At 46.7% G+C, this 14,514-nt stretch overlaps 16 non-coding genes across 16 annotated transcripts; all 16 read left to right on the top strand.

The window, feature by feature from the left end:
- Positions 1 to 2,623: 2,623 nt before the first annotated feature.
- LOC135042973 (U1 spliceosomal RNA) lies at positions 2,624 to 2,787 on the top strand. The gene has a single exon (XR_010236018.1). It is a non-coding gene; the product is annotated as a U1 spliceosomal RNA (small nuclear RNA).
- A 152-nt stretch (positions 2,788 to 2,939) lies between these two features.
- LOC135042989 (U1 spliceosomal RNA) lies at positions 2,940 to 3,102 on the top strand. The gene has a single exon (XR_010236033.1). It is a non-coding gene; the product is annotated as a U1 spliceosomal RNA (small nuclear RNA).
- A 674-nt stretch (positions 3,103 to 3,776) lies between these two features.
- LOC135042986 (U1 spliceosomal RNA) lies at positions 3,777 to 3,940 on the top strand. The gene has a single exon (XR_010236030.1). It is a non-coding gene; the product is annotated as a U1 spliceosomal RNA (small nuclear RNA).
- A 152-nt stretch (positions 3,941 to 4,092) lies between these two features.
- On the top strand, positions 4,093 to 4,255 carry LOC135042994 (U1 spliceosomal RNA). The gene has a single exon (XR_010236038.1). It is a non-coding gene; the product is annotated as a U1 spliceosomal RNA (small nuclear RNA).
- A 670-nt stretch (positions 4,256 to 4,925) lies between these two features.
- Positions 4,926 to 5,089, top strand: LOC135042980 (U1 spliceosomal RNA). The gene has a single exon (XR_010236025.1). It is a non-coding gene; the product is annotated as a U1 spliceosomal RNA (small nuclear RNA).
- A 152-nt stretch (positions 5,090 to 5,241) lies between these two features.
- LOC135043001 (U1 spliceosomal RNA) lies at positions 5,242 to 5,404 on the top strand. The gene has a single exon (XR_010236045.1). It is a non-coding gene; the product is annotated as a U1 spliceosomal RNA (small nuclear RNA).
- Positions 5,405 to 6,073: 669 nt separating this feature from the next.
- On the top strand, positions 6,074 to 6,237 carry LOC135042972 (U1 spliceosomal RNA). The gene has a single exon (XR_010236017.1). It is a non-coding gene; the product is annotated as a U1 spliceosomal RNA (small nuclear RNA).
- A 152-nt stretch (positions 6,238 to 6,389) lies between these two features.
- On the top strand, positions 6,390 to 6,552 carry LOC135042988 (U1 spliceosomal RNA). Its single transcript, XR_010236032.1, has one exon. It is a non-coding gene; the product is annotated as a U1 spliceosomal RNA (small nuclear RNA).
- Positions 6,553 to 7,226: 674 nt separating this feature from the next.
- LOC135042985 (U1 spliceosomal RNA) lies at positions 7,227 to 7,390 on the top strand. Its single transcript, XR_010236029.1, has one exon. It is a non-coding gene; the product is annotated as a U1 spliceosomal RNA (small nuclear RNA).
- A 152-nt stretch (positions 7,391 to 7,542) lies between these two features.
- Positions 7,543 to 7,705, top strand: LOC135042993 (U1 spliceosomal RNA). Its single transcript, XR_010236037.1, has one exon. It is a non-coding gene; the product is annotated as a U1 spliceosomal RNA (small nuclear RNA).
- Positions 7,706 to 8,375: 670 nt separating this feature from the next.
- Positions 8,376 to 8,539, top strand: LOC135042979 (U1 spliceosomal RNA). The gene has a single exon (XR_010236024.1). It is a non-coding gene; the product is annotated as a U1 spliceosomal RNA (small nuclear RNA).
- A 152-nt stretch (positions 8,540 to 8,691) lies between these two features.
- LOC135043000 (U1 spliceosomal RNA) lies at positions 8,692 to 8,854 on the top strand. The gene has a single exon (XR_010236044.1). It is a non-coding gene; the product is annotated as a U1 spliceosomal RNA (small nuclear RNA).
- A 670-nt stretch (positions 8,855 to 9,524) lies between these two features.
- Positions 9,525 to 9,688, top strand: LOC135042974 (U1 spliceosomal RNA). Its single transcript, XR_010236019.1, has one exon. It is a non-coding gene; the product is annotated as a U1 spliceosomal RNA (small nuclear RNA).
- Positions 9,689 to 9,839: 151 nt separating this feature from the next.
- Positions 9,840 to 10,002, top strand: LOC135042995 (U1 spliceosomal RNA). The gene has a single exon (XR_010236039.1). It is a non-coding gene; the product is annotated as a U1 spliceosomal RNA (small nuclear RNA).
- A 671-nt stretch (positions 10,003 to 10,673) lies between these two features.
- Positions 10,674 to 10,837, top strand: LOC135042978 (U1 spliceosomal RNA). The gene has a single exon (XR_010236023.1). It is a non-coding gene; the product is annotated as a U1 spliceosomal RNA (small nuclear RNA).
- Positions 10,838 to 10,989: 152 nt separating this feature from the next.
- On the top strand, positions 10,990 to 11,152 carry LOC135042999 (U1 spliceosomal RNA). Its single transcript, XR_010236043.1, has one exon. It is a non-coding gene; the product is annotated as a U1 spliceosomal RNA (small nuclear RNA).
- The last annotated feature ends 3,362 nt before the right edge of the window (positions 11,153 to 14,514 follow it).

Below are 14,514 nucleotides of genomic sequence, written 5' to 3'. Positions count from 1 at the left end.
GAGCAGCTGGAGGGGACAAGAGCAGGTTTGCAAAATATAGATAGAAGAGCATATATGCTGGCACATTCTCCATGATTGTGTCAGCTTATGTTTTGGTGCACTGCACTTTCCTCCACTAAGTTTTAGCCATTTTTGTTAAGCTCAAGTGTAGTTGCTTCTCGGCCTTTTGGCTGTGATCTTGTATCGTGGTTGAAAGGTCTGCTGGAGGGAGGGATTGTTTTCTTCATTGGCGAAAGACCAAAAATATTCCAGGATGGAAAGCTTGGGAACACTATCCGTTTTTCAGTTGTGGAAGAGCACAGAGGTCGGATTGGACTACATTCTATAGTAAAGGATACCTTTCTATTTATTGCCCCTCCCCTTATATGTGACTGTGTAACAATAAAGCTTCGGTCTTGTGATTCCCTCACCCTCTTACACTCCACACACATAGCCTTATTAACTGTTGTATTATTGTATAGTTTAAATGTATAGTGCAGTTCATGATTTATAGTGTAGGCTGGCCTGTGCTGTAGTTCTTGAACTGTACTATACCGACAGCATTTGTATTGTGTTTTGGCTGTGCTGCAACACAGTACTTATGTGTGTAATGTTTATGTATGTTTTTTTGCTTCTTTATGTCAATAAAGACTGCTTTTTCAATCCAATATCTGAAAACAATCAATGTTTATCTTTGATGGCAATAGAAGTGGTATGATATTTGCTGCTTTTGAAAGGCAATATCTGATATGTCCCCTATCTGGGAACCATATATTAAATGGCTTTTCAGAAAAGGAAGATGGTAGAAGAGCTTTCAGTACTTGTTGGACCGATGCACATTTCCTATTCTAGCCTCCAAAAACAGATTCAGTTGCATTTTCCAGTGTGTTTTAAATGCGCCTTTGCAAATGTCTTACATCGACAAACTTATTTAGTACTATTTTGCAAATAGGGTTACATTGTTGCAACATTGTGTTCCCTAATTGCTTGATTTTTTAAATGCAACAATTGATAAAGACACCTGATAACTGCTCTGTGGAGTCTTATTTTGCGTCTACTTCTTATCTACATTTAATCCCCTACCTCTAATCAAGGCATTTTTAAATGCTGGGGGCTGCCAGGACGTGAGGCCTACCTAGACTTTAGATCTGAATTTGAATGTACTTGTGAACTAACTTAATTTCCTACTTCTAAATTCATTCCTAAATTCACTACTTACATGAATCCTGTAGTTGGGCATTTTGGGACTTCAATTGTGGGCATTGTTTTGTGTCCAGACCAGCAGCAGGTGGTGTGCATTTGCTGGAAAGGCATCGAAGACCTCCGATATGCTGCATCTCCTGATGTGTGTCTACCTCAAGTGGCTGTCAGCAAATGCCTGCTAGACACCCCATTCCAAGCTGATTGTGACATCACGGTACATGCATCATAGAACAGGCATGCTAGAACATGGGTCTTCAACCTGCGACCCTCCAGCTGCTGTGGAACTACACATCCCAGCATGCCCTGCCTCAGTTTTAGCATACCTTAATAGCAAAAATGTGGCAGGGCATGCTGGGATGTGTAGTTTCACAGCAGCTGGAGGGCCACAGGATGAAGACCAATGTGCTAAAGCCAAGCCGCAGGTACATTGAATGCTAGCAAGCTGAATATTTAAATCCTTTTTATTCCGCAGCATTCCAATGTGGAAGATTCCATGGAAACAGAGATCCTTCCATTGAGAAGGACATGCTGCCTGGATGACTACACTGTGCAAATTAAATCACGGAGCCAGTTGGCTTGTGGGTGGCTATGGTCACTGGGTGGTTGGGTGGGTGGTGTGTCGGAGGTGGAGCACATGCAAATGATTGTGTATCATCCAGCTAGTGAGAGAGAAAACTCATGCAGGAGTGTGCCTGCTTGTCAGTGGGTTATGCACCTTTCCAGACGTCAAATCTACAAGGAGCAGCTGGAGAGGACAAGAGCAGGTTTGCAAAATATAGACAGAAGAGCTCTCCAGCCTAGTTTGCTGTCTGTTTCCACTTCTCTTTTCTTGAGCCGCTCCCTTATATGCCCTTGCGCACTATCCTGACTTCTCCCATCTGCTTACTTTGTGCCTTCCAACGCACAATGCGAACTACAGGTAGTGCTGCAGGGCCCACACCCTTTTACTTGCCATACAGAGCAGCTCTGGAGCTGTTACAGTGCCCAGCTTCAGCAAGAAATCAGCTTGAATGCTTCAGGGGCTGGGGCATAGCCAACATGAGCCCCACACCGAAGGAGGGTGGAGGTGTTTAATGCGAACTAGGGGTCATCCAAGCGCCGCAAAAGGCCGCCATGCCCTGCACGCCCCTTTTCTCTTTTCATATGCAGACGAGGGTTGAAGCCAACTTTGACCCACTGCTTGGATGACATCACCATATGCAAATCCATCTGCTGCATGCCTTCCCCCAGGAATGCTTGCACTAGTTGTTGCATTTGGTTTGTTGTTTGGGGGTGCTTCAGTATTAGGCAGCCTTCTGCCCTCCCATGTTCATCTGAAAATATGTGTTCTCCCTGCAGTTGTTGTCCCCAGATGAGAGTTCCCTTGTGCTGCCTCAGTTGAATCTTCTTTACTTGACAGAGATGTGCCTGAGCAGCGGCCCTCCCAGCCCTATCCCAAATCATACTTATTTTGCATAGGAGATACCATGGTCATGAAGATTGCTCTCCCAGGGTGAGGTTCATTCATTGCATTCTGGGTATGCTGACCCCTGTGATTTCCCCAAATGTGGGAAACTTGACTGCATTATTTGTGGTAGTGGGGGACTGTGTTTGTGCTTTCCTCTGGTCAGCTCTGGTAAAAGTCAGATTTCTTTGTCTCAGATCTTCCTCTAGCCTTGTTCTTCTTTCGAGAGTTCCCTTGTGCTGCCTCAGTTGGATCTCCTTTACTTGACAGGGGGGTGCCCAAGCAGCGACCCTCCCCAGCTCTAGCCCAACTCCTACTTACCTGCCAGGTGAGATACTATGATCATGAAGGTGCTTCTCCCAGGGCAAGGCTCACCCATTGCACTCTGGGTGTGCTGCCCCTGTGATTTCCCCAAATGTGGGAAACTTGACTGCATAATTTGTGTTTCCACTGGTCGGCTTTCATATAATTCAGATCTCTTTGTCTCAGGTCTCTCTCCAGCCTAGTTTGCAGTCTGTTTCCACTTCTTTTTTTTTGAGCCCCTCCCTTCTATACCCTTGTGCACTATCCTGACTTCTCCTCCTGTCTGCTTACTTTGTGCCTTCCAATGCACAATGCAAACTACAGGTAGTGCTGCAGGGCCCACAAACTTTTACTTGCATTACAGAGCAGCTCTGGAGCTGTTACAGTGCCAAGCTGCTGCAAGAAATCAGCTTGAATGCTTCAGGGGCTGGGGCATTGCCAACATGAGCCCCACACCGAAGGAGGGTGGGGGTGTTTAATGCGAACTAAGGGTCATCCAAGCGCCGCAAATGGCCGCCATTCCCTGCATACCCCTTTTCTCTTTTCATATGCAGATGAGGGTTCCAGCCAACTTTGGCCCACTGCTTGGATGACATCACTGTATGCAAATCCGTCTTCTGCAGACCTTCCCCCAGGAATGCTTGTACTAGTTGTTGCATTTGGTTTGTTGTTTGGGGGTGCTTCAGTATTAGGCAGCCTTCTGCCCTCCCATGTTCATCTGAAAATATGTGTTCTCCCTGCAGTTGTTGTCCCCAGATGAGAGTTCCCTTGTGCTGCCTCAGTTGAATCTCCTTTACTTGACAGAGATGTGCCTGAGCAGCGGCCCTCCCCAGCCCTATCCCAAAGCATACTTATTTTGCATAGGAGATATCATGGTAATGAAGACTGTTATCCCAGGGTGAGGTTCATTCATTGCATTCTGGGTATGCTGACCCCTGTGATTTCCCCAAATGTGGGAAACTCGACTTCATTATTTGTGGTAGTGGGGGACTGTGTTTGTGCTTTCCTCTGGTCAGCTCTGGTAAAAGTCAGATTTATTTGTCTCAGATCTTCCTCTAGCCTTGTTCTTCTTTCGAGAGTTCCCTTGTGCTGCCTCAGTTGGATCTCCTTCACTTGACAGGGAAGTGCCCGAGCAGCGACCCTACCCAGCACTAGCCCAACTCCTACTTACCTGCCAGGTGAGATACTATGATCATGAAGGTGCTTCTCCCAGGGCAAGGCTCAACCATTGCACTCTGGGTGTGCTGCTCTTGCGATTTCCCCAAATGTGGAAAACTTGACTGCATAATTTGTGTTTCCCCTGGTCGGCTCTCGTATAATTCAGATCTCTTTGTCTCAGGTCTCTCTCCAGCCTAGTTTGCTGACTGTTTCCACTTCTCTTTTCTTGAGCCGCTCCCTTCTATGCCCTTGCGCACTATTATGACCTCTCCTGTCTGCTTACTTTGTGCCTTCCAACGTCAATGCAAACTACAGGTAGTGCTGCAGGGCCCACACCCTTTTACATGCTTTACAGAGCAGCTCTGGAGCTGTTACAGTGCCCAGCTGCTGCAAGAAATCAGCTTGAATGCTTCAGGGGCTGGGGCATAGCCAACATAAGCCCCACACCGAAGGAGGGTGGAGGTGTGTAATGTGAATTAGGGGTCATCCAAGCGCCGCAAAAGGCCGCCATGCCCTGCACATCCCTTTTTTCTTTTCATATGCAGACGAGGGTTGAAGCCAACTTTGACCCACTGCTTGGATGACATCACCATATGCAAATCCATCTGCTGCAGGCCTTCCCCCTGGAATGCTTGCACTAGTTGTTGCATTTGGTTTGTTGTTTGGGGGTGCTTCAGTATTAGGCAGCCTTCTGCCCTCCCATGTTCATCTGAAAATATGTGTTCTCCCTGCAGTTGTTGTCCCCAGATGAGAGTTCCCTTGTGCTGCCTCAGTTGAATCTTCTTTACTTGACAGAGATGTGCCTGAGCAGCGGCCCTCCCCAGCTCTATCCCAAATCATACTTATTTTGCATAGGAGATACCATGGTCATGAAGATTGTTCTCCCAGGTTGAGGTTCATTCATTGCATTCTGGGTATGCTGACCCCTGTGATTTCCCCAAATGTGGGAAACTTGACGGCATTATTTGTGGTAGTGGGGGACTGTGTTTGTGCTTTCCTCTGGTCAGCTCTGGTAAAAGTCAGATTTCTTTGTCTCAGATCTTCCTCTAGCCTTGTTCTTCTTTCGAGAGTTCCCTTGTGCTGCCTCAGTTGGATCTCCTTCACTTGACAGGGGGGTGCCCGAGCAGCGACCCTCCCCAGCTCTAGCCCAACTCCTACTTACCTGCCAGGTGAGATACTATGATCATGTAGGTGCTTCTCCCAGAGCAAGGCTCACCCATTGCACTCTGGGTGTGCTGCCCCTGTGATTTCCCCAAATGTGGGAAACTTGACTGCATAATTTGTGTTTCCCCTGGTCGGCTCTCGTATAATTCAGATCTCTTTGTCTCAGGTCTCTCTCCAGCCTAGTTTGCTGTCTGTTTCCACTTCTCTTTTCTTGAGCCGCTCCCTTCTATGCCCTTGCGCACTATTCTGACCTCTCCTGTCTGCTTACTTTGTGCCTTCCAACGCACAATGCAAATTACAGGTAGTGCTGCAGGGCCCACGCCCTTTTACATGCTTTACAGAGCAGCTCTGGAGCTGTTACAGTGCCCAGCTGCTGCAAGAAATCAGCTTGAATGCTTCAGGGGCTGGGGCATAGCCAACATGAGCCCCACACCGAAGGAGGGTGGAGATGTTTAATGCGAATTAGGGGTCATCCAAGCGCCGCAAAAGGCCGCCATTCCCTGCACATCCCTTTTTTCTTTTCATATGCAGACGAGGGTTGAAGCCAACTTTGACCCACTGCTTGGATGACATCACCATATGCAAATCCATCTGCTGCAGGCCTTCCCCAGGAATGCTTGCACTAGTTGTTGCATTTGGTTTGTTGTTTGGGGGTGCTTCAGTATTAGGCAGCCTTCTGCCCTCCCATGTTCATCTGAAAATATGTGTTCTCCCTGCAGTTGTTGTCCCCAGATGAGAGTTCCCTTGTGCTGCCTCAGTTGAATCTTCTTTACTTGACAGAGATGTGCCTGAGCAGCGGCCCTCCCAGCCCTATCCCAAATCATACTTATTTTGCATAGGAGATACCATGGTCATGAAGATTGCTCTCCCAGGGTGAGGTTCATTCATTGCATTCTGGGTATGCTGACCCCTGTGATTTCCCCAAATGTGGGAAACTTGACTGCATTATTTGTGGTAGTGGGGGACTGTGTTTGTGCTTTCCTCTGGTCAGCTCTGGTAAAAGTCAGATTTCTTTGTCTCAGATCTTCCTCTAGCCTTGTTCTTCTTTCGAGAGTTCCCTTGTGCTGCCTCAGTTGGATCTCCTTTACTTGACAGGGGGGTGCCCAAGCAGCGACCCTCCCCAGCTCTAGCCCAACTCCTACTTACCTGCCAGGTGAGATACTATGATCATGAAGGTGCTTCTCCCAGGGCAAGGCTCACCCATTGCACTCTGGGTGTGCTGCCCCTGTGATTTCCCCAAATGTGGGAAACTTGACTGCATAATTTGTGTTTCCACTGGTCGGCTTTCATATAATTCAGATCTCTTTGTCTCAGGTCTCTCTCCAGCCTAGTTTGCAGTCTGTTTCCACTTCTTTTTTTTTGAGCCCCTCCCTTCTATACCCTTGTGCACTATCCTGACTTCTCCTCCTGTCTGCTTACTTTGTGCCTTCCAATGCACAATGCAAACTACAGGTAGTGCTGCAGGGCCCACAAACTTTTACTTGCATTACAGAGCAGCTCTGGAGCTGTTACAGTGCCAAGCTGCTGCAAGAAATCAGCTTGAATGCTTCAGGGGCTGGGGCATTGCCAACATGAGCCCCACACCGAAGGAGGGTGGGGGTGTTTAATGCGAACTAAGGGTCATCCAAGCGCCGCAAATGGCCGCCATTCCCTGCATACCCCTTTTCTCTTTTCATATGCAGATGAGGGTTCCAGCCAACTTTGGCCCACTGCTTGGATGACATCACTGTATGCAAATCCGTCTTCTGCAGACCTTCCCCCAGGAATGCTTGTACTAGTTGTTGCATTTGGTTTGTTGTTTGGGGGTGCTTCAGTATTAGGCAGCCTTCTGCCCTCCCATGTTCATCTGAAAATATGTGTTCTCCCTGCAGTTGTTGTCCCCAGATGAGAGTTCCCTTGTGCTGCCTCAGTTGAATCTCCTTTACTTGACAGAGATGTGCCTGAGCAGCGGCCCTCCCCAGCCCTATCCCAAAGCATACTTATTTTGCATAGGAGATATCATGGTAATGAAGACTGTTATCCCAGGGTGAGGTTCATTCATTGCATTCTGGGTATGCTGACCCCTGTGATTTCCCCAAATGTGGGAAACTCGACTTCATTATTTGTGGTAGTGGGGGACTGTGTTTGTGCTTTCCTCTGGTCAGCTCTGGTAAAAGTCAGATTTATTTGTCTCAGATCTTCCTCTAGCCTTGTTCTTCTTTCGAGAGTTCCCTTGTGCTGCCTCAGTTGGATCTCCTTCACTTGACAGGGAAGTGCCGGAGCAGCGACCCTACCCAGCACTAGCCCAACTCCTACTTACCTGCCAGGTGAGATACTATGATCATGAAGGTGCTTCTCCCAGGGCAAGGCTCAACCATTGCACTCTGGGTGTGCTGCTCTTGCGATTTCCCCAAATGTGGAAAACTTGACTGCATAATTTGTGTTTCCCCTGGTCGGCTCTCGTATAATTCAGATCTCTTTGTCTCAGGTCTCTCTCCAGCCTAGTTTGCTGACTGTTTCCACTTCTCTTTTCTTGAGCCGCTCCCTTCTATGCCCTTGCGCACTATTATGACCTCTCCTGTCTGCTTACTTTGTGCCTTCCAACGTCAATGCAAACTACAGGTAGTGCTGCAGGGCCCACACCCTTTTACATGCTTTACAGAGCAGCTCTGGAGCTGTTACAGTGCCCAGCTGCTGCAAGAAATCAGCTTGAATGCTTCAGGGGCTGGGGCATAGCCAACATAAGCCCCACACCGAAGGAGGGTGGAGGTGTGTAATGTGAATTAGGGGTCATCCAAGCGCCGCAAAAGGCCGCCATGCCCTGCACATCCCTTTTTTCTTTTCATATGCAGACGAGGGTTGAAGCCAACTTTGACCCACTGCTTGGATGACATCACCATATGCAAATCCATCTGCTGCAGGCCTTCCCCCTGGAATGCTTGCACTAGTTGTTGCATTTGGTTTGTTGTTTGGGGGTGCTTCAGTATTAGGCAGCCTTCTGCCCTCCCATGTTCATCTGAAAATATGTGTTCTCCCTGCAGTTGTTGTCCCCAGATGAGAGTTCCCTTGTGCTGCCTCAGTTGAATCTTCTTTACTTGACAGAGATGTGCCTGAGCAGCGGCCCTCCCCAGCTCTATCCCAAATCATACTTATTTTGCATAGGAGATACCATGGTCATGAAGATTGTTCTCCCAGGTTGAGGTTCATTCATTGCATTCTGGGTATGCTGACCCCTGTGATTTCCCCAAATGTGGGAAACTTGACGGCATTATTTGTGGTAGTGGGGGACTGTGTTTGTGCTTTCCTCTGGTCAGCTCTGGTAAAAGTCAGATTTCTTTGTCTCAGATCTTCCTCTAGCCTTGTTCTTCTTTCGAGAGTTCCCTTGTGCTGCCTCAGTTGGATCTCCTTCACTTGACAGGGGGGTGCCCGAGCAGCGACCCTCCCCAGCTCTAGCCCAACTCCTACTTACCTGCCAGGTGAGATACTATGATCATGTAGGTGCTTCTCCCAGAGCAAGGCTCACCCATTGCACTCTGGGTGTGCTGCCCCTGTGATTTCCCCAAATGTGGGAAACTTGACTGCATAATTTGTGTTTCCCCTGGTCGGCTCTCGTATAATTCAGATCTCTTTGTCTCAGGTCTCTCTCCAGCCTAGTTTGCTGTCTGTTTCCACTTCTCTTTTCTTGAGCCGCTCCCTTCTATGCCCTTGCGCACTATTCTGACCTCTCCTGTCTGCTTACTTTGTGCCTTCCAACGCACAATGCAAACTACAGGTAGTGCTGCAGGGCCCACGCCCTTTTACATGCTTTACAGAGCAGCTCTGGAGCTGTTACAGTGCCCAGCTGCTGCAAGAAATCAGCTTGAATGCTTCAGGGGCTGGGGCATAGCCAACATGAGCCCCACACCGAAGGAGGGTGGAGATGTTTAATGCGAATTAGGGGTCATCCAAGCGCCGCAAAAGGCCGCCATTCCCTGCACATCCCTTTTTTCTTTTCATATGCAGACGAGGGTTGAAGCCAACTTTGACCCACTGCTTGGATGACATCACCATATGCAAATCCATCTGCTGCAGGCCTTCCCCAGGAATGCTTGCACTAGTTGTTGCATTTGGTTTGTTGTTTGGGGGTGCTTCAGTATTAGGCAGCCTTCTGCCCTCCCATGTTCATCTGAAAATATGTGTTCTCCCTGCAGTTGTTGTCCCAAGATGAGAGTTCCCTTGTGCTGCCTCAGTTGAATCGCCTTTACTTGACAGAGATGTGCATGAGCAGCGGCCCTCCCCAGCCCTATCCCAAATCATACTTATTTTGCATAGGAGATACCATGGTCATGAAGATTGTTCTCCCAGGGTGAGGTTCATTCATTGCATTCTGGGTATGCTGACCCCTGTGATTTCCCCAAATGTTGGAAACTCGACTGCATTATTTGTGGTAGTGGGGGGCTGTGTTTGTGCTTTCCTCTGGTCAGCTCTGGTAAAAGTCAGATTTCTTTGTCTCAGATCTTCCTCTAGCCTTGTTCTTCTTTCGAGAGTTCCCTTGTGCTGCCTCAGTTGGATCTCCTTCACTTGACAGGGGGTGCCCGAGCAGCGACCCTCCCCAGCTCTAGCCCAACTCCTACTTACCTGCCAGGTGAGATACTATGATCATGTAGGTGCTTCTCCCAGGGCAAGGCTCACCCATCGCACTCTGGGTGTGCTGCCCCTGTGATTTCCCCAAATGTGGGAAACTTGACTGCATAATTTGTGTTTCCCCTGGTCTGCTCTCGTATAATTCAGATGTCTTTGTCTCAGGTCTCTCTCCAGCCTAGTTTGCTGTCTGTTTCCACTTCTCTTTTCTTGAGCCGCTCCCTTCTATGCCCTTGCGCACTATCCTGACTTCTCCCGTCTGCTTACTTTGTGCCTTCCAACGCACAATGCGAACTACAGGTAGTGCTGCAGTGCCCACACCCTTTTACTTGCCTTACAGAGCAGCTCTGGAGCTGTTACAGTGCCCAGCTGCTGCAAGAAATCAGCTTGAATGCTTTAGGGGCTGGGGCATAGCCAACATGAGCCCCACACCGAAGGAGGGTGAGGGTGTTTAATGCGAACAAGGGGTCATCCAAGCGCCGCAAAAGGCCGCCATGCATTGCACGCCCCTCTTCTCTATTCATATGCAGATGAGTGTTGAAGCCAACTTTGACCCACTGCTTGGATGACATCACCATATGCAAATCCATCTGCTGCAGGCCTTCCCCCAGGAATGCTTGCACTAGTTGTTGCATTTGGTTTGTTGTTTGGGGGTGCTTCAGTATTAGGCAGCCTTCTGCCCTCCCATGTTCATCTGAAAATATGTGTACCACCTGCAGTTGTTGTCCCCAGATGAGAGTTCCCTTGTGCTGCCTCAGTTGAATCTCCTTTACTTGACAGAGATGTGCCTGAGCAGCGGCCCTCTCCAGCCCTATCCCAAATCATACTTATTTTGCATAGGAGATACCATGGTCATGAAGATTGTTCTCCCAGGGTGAGGTTCATTCATTGCATTCTGGGTATGCTGACCCCTGTTATTTCCCCAAATGTGGTAAACTTGACAGCATTATTTGTGGTAGTGGGGGACTGTGTTTGTGCTTTCCTCTGGTCAGCTCTGGTAAAAGTCAGATTTATTTGTCTCAGATCTTCCTCTAGCCTTGTTCTTCTTTCGAGAGTTCCCTTGTGCTGCCTCAGTTGGATCTCCTTCACTTGACAGGGGGGTGCCCGAGCAGCGACCCTCCCCAGCTCTAGCCCAACTCCTACTTACCTACTAGGTGAGATACTATGATCATGAAGGTGCTTCTCCCAGGGCAAGGCTCACCCATTGCACTCTGGGTGTGCTGCTCCTGCGATATCCCCAAATGTGGGAAACTTGACTGCATAATTTGTGTTTCCCCTGGTCGGCTCTCGTATAATTCAGATCTCTTTGTATCAGGTCTCTCTCCAGCCTAGTTTGCTGTCTGTTTACACTTCTCTTTTCTTGAGCCACTCCCTTCTATGCCCTTGCGCACTATCTTGACTTCTCCCGTCTGCTTACTTTGTGCCTTCCAACGCACAATGCGAACTACAGGTAGTGCTGCAGGGCCCACACCCTTTTAGTTGCCTTACAGAGCAGCTCTGGAGCTATTACAGTGCCTAGCTGCTGCAAGTAATCAGCTTGAATGCTTCAGGGGCTGGGGCATAGCCAACATGAGCCCCACACCGAAGTAGGGTGGAGGTGTTTAATGTGAATTAGGGGTTATCCAAGCGCCGCAAAAGGCCGCCATGCCCTGCACGCCCCTTTTCTCTTTTCATATGCAGACGAGGGTTGAAGCCAACTTTGACCCACTGCTTGGATGACATCACCATATGCAAATCCATCTGCTGCAGGCCTTCCCCCAGGAATGCTTGTACTAGTTGTTGCATTTGGTTTGTTGTTTGGGGGTGCTTCAGTATTAGGCAGCCTTCTGCCCTCCCATGTTCATCTGAAAATATGTGTTCTCCCTGCAGTTGTTGTCCCCAGATGAGAGTTCCCTTGTGCTGCCTCAGTTGAATCTCATTTACTTGACAAGGGAGGCATTTTGGATTTTTTCTTTGGGTACCCTTACACCTGATGGTCTGAATGAGAGCATCGAACTGAACAACATTGGCAGTCTCTGAAGATTTTATCTATTGATTTACCTAATATATTATTTATTGAATATCCATTTATTGTATGTTTAATAAATAAACAAAATTATTAGAAGTAGCTATTTTGGAAACAGCTTTCCTCTTAGGATGAAACTGTATAATCCTGTTGTGTGTGTTCCTTTAAAGTTCTTTAGTAAAATCCACTAGTAATGATGAACATCAGATTTCTTCCTCCATCCTCTTTTTACACTTTCTCTTGGTTCTATATATATATATTTTTTTTCTATTTTTATTTTTCCCCCCTCCTTCTCCCAAAAGGCCCCCCTCCCTCCCCCCCCTCCCTGTTTTAAATTTTAAAATCTTTAAATATTTAAATCTTCGAATCCTTAAATTGTCTGTTTAATATTTATTTTTTCTTCAATTCTTTTTGTTGTTTAAACAGCAATGTAATTATTCCAGGGGTTAAAATAATGAAATATAGAAATAATATTAACAAAAATTAAAGGTAAAAATGAATTGATAGAATGATCCCATTAAAAGTAAATAAATAATATGGATGTTAAGCTGAGCGGGTTGGATTCGAACATGGGACTAGCTGCATAGAGTGCATTTGATGTTTCCCCTGCGCCACAAGAAATGCTTTAGTAGTGGCATGGATTTATGTTACCCTAAAAGGTTTTGATAAAGCTAAATATTTATCTTACTTAAAACCCTTTAAGAGGCCTAAGAACACTGTACACTATTGACGTCTGGAGTACCGTAAGGGTACGCACGTTGCGTAGCAATCGCTTAGCGTAGCGTACGCTCGGGACCACGAGAAGATCACCAGCGGCGCAGACGCTCACAATGTTAAACCTTTACATGTAAACCATGAACAATGTATTATACAGGAAAAACCTTAGTGTAATAGTGGGGTGTAGATGCAACACAATGTAACCTTATTAACTTAAAGCTGTTCGAGCGTCTCCGACAGACCTGAGAATACTTAACACCATAAGAAATACACAAATGCCGGGCTTAGGGTCTAACGCCTTATATGAATGTTATACTTGCAAAAGAATAATACAATACAAGTCATACACTACCAATATAACATAGACTAACTAACCAGATAACTACACAGGAAATACAATACAATACAAGTACGTTTAAGGAAAAAAATGAGAGAAAGAGGAGAGGAGAGAGAGAGAGAGATATGGCCCACAATACCAATAAAGACAATATGATTGCGGAGAAAAACTTACGCACAAGGGGAACGATCGCATGCGCCTCTGGATATCCAGCTCCCGATTATCAGCAATGAGAACCGTTGAAGAGTGAGAGCTGGATATGATCGGCTTGTCTATTTATGCCCCACACACACAATACAATTCAATGGTCCCTACAATCTCATTGTTCATTGGACACAGGAATTCGTCTTCGCATTATAACAAAAGGTTATAGGTTGATTCATACAGGTGGGCTGTGACTATTTCCAACTGCTCAGGTGGGTGGGAAACTAGGTTTCCCGCCGCATGGATAAGTAAGTGCAAATAATAGTAAAAGTACATAAACTTCTTATGTCCATAACTATTCGCACGAGCGATTAATCTGCTTCAAACCAACACCGGAATATTGCTAATTAAATACTCTTCCGATGGATACTAAACACCACTGTATGACTCCTGTCTGACCCTTCGTATCAAACAAAGAGGGATCTCTCTGTCCATGAACATGCTATATTAACTAAACTTTCAGATTCTATCAAAGGGACCATAATCTACAAAATACATTATATGGTTAAAATATATATCGATTGAGTCGCCCGCTAGACGCATACAAACTCTACCGTAAATCCGCATATCGTGCGCCTGCGGGTGCACGCGACTGCGAGTATGCGCACGCACGGGAGAGCTCTTGCACGCGCAGCGGGAGCTCGCATGAGGTGCAGATATGGCAGTGTGCATAGTGATATTTTTCTGACTTTGACAGTCCACCCTTTGGCAGTCAACAATAACTGCCACTTCCTAAAACATTTCAAAACGAGAAAAATATATATCAAGTGTAAATACATTTCTATGATTGGGTAAGGGAGGAGAGGAGAAGGTAGGAAAAGGGTATGACCTATTGAGATAGCAGAAGCATGTGTGTATGAATCCATGTTTGGGGGGTCATGTATCATCGTGCCGTACGTGTTTTAAATCAAGCTTCGAGGTATTTCGAAGTATACATTTGAATTCCTTCTTATCCCGTGGTACGGGTCTGTGGATGGGCTGTCAAACTTTACCGAGCTCTTTTCGGCTGTGGTTGTAACAAAATGGGGGAGCACATTTTAGTTGATGATACATGAATGGGGGAATATGTGAATGCTGATATCTGTGCGGGTATTCCCTATCGACTATGGGGTAAATTTACTAAGATTCGTGTTTTCCCGTTTCAGGTCAAAGTTCAATCACGAATGACATCGAAAGTGTAAAACTGCAACTTTTTAAATTTGTTACGACGGATTTACTAAGCTGTCGTATTCGGGTTTTTCTTTTGTTCCGATGTCGATGTCATTCGTGTTTTTTTTTTAATTTTTACGGCAGTGATTAGCAAAACACTGCCGACTTTTTTACAATGAATCTCGGCCGGATCTGTGTGATCCGTGCTGGGGTTCATTTTTTTTTTTTTTTTTTAAATTAAACACTGTAAAA

Source organism: Pseudophryne corroboree, unplaced genomic scaffold (assembly GCF_028390025.1).
Source record: "Pseudophryne corroboree isolate aPseCor3 unplaced genomic scaffold, aPseCor3.hap2 scaffold_844, whole genome shotgun sequence".
NCBI classification, from domain to species: Eukaryota; Metazoa; Chordata; class Amphibia; order Anura; family Myobatrachidae; genus Pseudophryne; species Pseudophryne corroboree.
The sequence above is the reverse complement of the archived record's forward strand: the minus strand, read 5'-3'. Positions and strand labels throughout refer to the sequence as shown.